We start from the raw sequence: 3,411 nt of genomic DNA, 5'->3' as shown, positions 1-3,411 counted from the left end.
CAAGGCAGTGGTCGTCTTGGAGGTGTGTTTGGAGTAATTATCATGTTGGAACACTGCCCTTTGGCCCAGTCTCCGAAAAGAGGGAATCATGCTCTGCTTCAGTATGTCACAGTACATGTTGGCCTTCATGGTTCCCTCAATGAACTGTAGCTCCCCAGTGCTGGCAGCACTTATGCAGGCCTGGACCATGACAGAGCTGCAGTAAAGACAGTGATGAGTGATAAGTGAGGGCAGGAGGGAGATATGTTATATGTATTTTGTGAATGTATGTGTAATGTAGGATGTTATAGTGATTGTGTGTTATTGTATGGTGAATGAATGAATGTGTGTTAGAGTGAATTTGTGTTAGTTATGGAGAGCAGGAAAAGAAATACTGCAGGTACCACTGAATCTTAGGCTCACCCCTGCTCTAGACTTCTTACTGTACAAAAGCTTTTGTTTCTCCACTGCTTACTAGTCACACTTAAAGTTGCTGTTCCATTTTAAACATTATAAAGCCTTAATTGCATCTTCTAGTATGTTGAGCAAATAAACCCTAGCAAATATTTTTTTTTCCTTTCTCAAAAGTTTTAATAACATATAAACAACATAGAAACATCTCAATCTTTTCAGTTTCTACGGCAAAACGTGTGTGTGTTGTGTTACATGACCATTTAGTGTTCCTACTAAATAAAAAATGGCAAATTGAATTTAGTAAAGAACTATTTTCGAGAAGGGTTTGCACATTCAACAATACTAGTAATGATATGTTTAGTGCTGCTGCTGTGTTAAATTCAACAGAATAGGTGGAACATGCAAATATTGCACAGAGATAACACAATAATTGTGTTGGATACCTTTTCATCTTAAGGGCCCCTTTAAGTTTGGGAGGAACTTTTTGCTGATTGCTCCAGCTAGGTAATCGGGCATTTGGTAAAATGTAAAAAACAAATTAAGTATATTCTTAATATACTTAATATACTTAAGCTCAATACTACTACATTAAGGAAACAAAGAAACCTGAAAGAAAATGATGTGCTGATTGCTATGGATATGAAGTGTAACCGCTGCTGAACTCTGATGGTTGTTGTTAAAAAAAAATACACTATTTTCTTAAGCTTTCCAATGTGTACTCCAAGCAGAAAGAAACACTGCATTCCTGCAGTGGGCAGAGCACAATTTGTTTGCAGAAGAAGGATGGCCTTATTATACAGCTTACCAGAATACAGATTTGTTTGTTTTAACGTAGTAGGCTGTGAAAAGAGGGGTAATGGACTAAACTTAAATTGACTTGCGATATCATCATACAATAATCAATACAGCGGGCGCAGAGGGTAGCATGCTTTATATTTTTACGTTTTCTCGGAATTCAATGCCAATAAATTGTTGATATTATGTAAAAGTAACGTTTTTGGAACTGCATATTCTGAGGTGTTTAAAATACGGTACAATAGAGAAGATGTTTGTGAAAGAAATAAAAAATGTGTTTCTTATAAACAACCATGAAGAAGTATAACAGTGAAGCCAACTATTCTGCTATTATTATCAAAATTAAATATTACAAAAGTTTTATTAAACATTTTGGGCTATTTCAATGACCCATCCAAACCTTAATTGAGTTTAGCAAAGGTTTAGATTCAGTGACCTGTCTAAAGTCAAATCTTCAAGTTAGGCATAAATGTTACAATTAAAGCCACTTTATATGCAATGTAATGGGGTTCACTGAAAATTAGTGCATGTCAGAAAGCTTATCATGGCGGCATGGAATGTCATGCATGAAGTAATAGTGCACACACCACTAGCCAATGGTTCCCATTGTGCAGGACTACCTTGCACTCCAGACAGGAACCATCAATGACCATCCCCTGCACTTACCAGCTTATCTATAGTTAGATGAGCTGGCTGGCACTCTGTCTCATCCCTATATGTTGAGTCAGACAATGAACATGGAACAGCATAAACCCCATCATTCTACAGAAAACCAGACACTGGTAGTGGTACAGCATTACTCCCATCATTACATAATAAGAGAGACACTGAAAAGCATACAGCATAATTCCCATCAATATATACTGAGCCTGATGGAGGTACAATATACCTTCTATGAATATATATTGAACCTGACTATGGTATACCACAGCTTCCATCATTATATAGTGAGCCAGACACAGAGGGTGGTGCAGCATAACTCCCATCATTATATAATGATCCAGACACTAACACAGTTAGGTACAATATAACCCCTGTCATTATACAGTGATCCAGACACTGAGCATGGTAAAGTATACTTATTATCATCATATGGTATGGACACACATAGTGGTGCAGCATACGTCCCATGACTATATACAGAGTCAGACATTGGCTGTGGTACGCCACATCTCCCCTCACTCTATACTGAGCCAAACATTGATGAGTACAACATAACTCTCAATATCACATCAGTATACTAATATCACTTTTTAAATTATATGTGCTGGGTATATAAAAGGACTAGCTACACCATGAATGCAGAACAAAGTATAAAACAGTTGCGCATCAGAATGCACACAAAAGAATATGAACATTGATCAACAAACACAGATCAACAAACTGAATTTTGATTGTAATCTCATTTGAGCAAACAAAATGTGCAATCAAGTGAGAAATGTACATTAGTATTAATTGACCCACAATGGTACGCACCAGGATGATCACTTCAGTACCTTCAACATTGTAGAGATGCTGAGTGAAGAAGATGTGCAGAACCACCACCTCCACTACAGTATACATGCAGGGTGCCAGGCAGGGTCAGGTCACAAGCCTCCACTCATTTGTGAAAAAAATTTCAGCATCCCCTTGGTACCCCTCTCTCTGCTCTGCTTCCTGTTCTGCTGCTTGCACATAACCTGTGCTAAAAGGTATTGATAACCCAAAAGCAATTTTGAAAGTAAAAAAACATATATTTTGGTCAACTCAACTACTTTACAATTATCATAGTAAAATCATAGTTGTTTTTTTTTATATTTTGTTAATTCATACTAAGTATGGAATCTAAAAGTGATATAAAGCTCTTAAAAATGTGTATAATTTGTCTGGCTACGGTAAAAATGAAAAAGGGAAATAACTATAAAAAAACATACATAACAGTAGGGTTGAACTTAATGGACTTAGGTCTTTTTTTAACCTTATTTACTATGTAACTATGTAACATAATAAAAGCTCGAGCACAGTAAAGAATGGGTTGGATTACTTCTTAGTCATCTTAGATTTTTTATATGATCAAAATACAGGTCTAAGAATCTGTAGTCATTAAAAGCTAAACGAATCAACCAGCACATACATACAGTATAGGAGTCTAAACACCTAAAATTTAACTTTTTTATTGCCAGATTAAATTAGATACCTGATAGCATTGCAAAGGTCATTTGTTTAAACCCTTTTCTTTAAATA

The sequence above is a fragment of the Sceloporus occidentalis genome, unplaced genomic scaffold (assembly GCF_023333645.1).
Source record: "Sceloporus occidentalis isolate IW3139 unplaced genomic scaffold, rSceOcc1.0.p SCAF_133, whole genome shotgun sequence".
Lineage (NCBI taxonomy): Eukaryota > Metazoa > Chordata > Lepidosauria > Squamata > Phrynosomatidae > Sceloporus > Sceloporus occidentalis.
The sequence above is the reverse complement of the archived record's forward strand: the minus strand, read 5'-3'. Positions refer to the sequence as shown.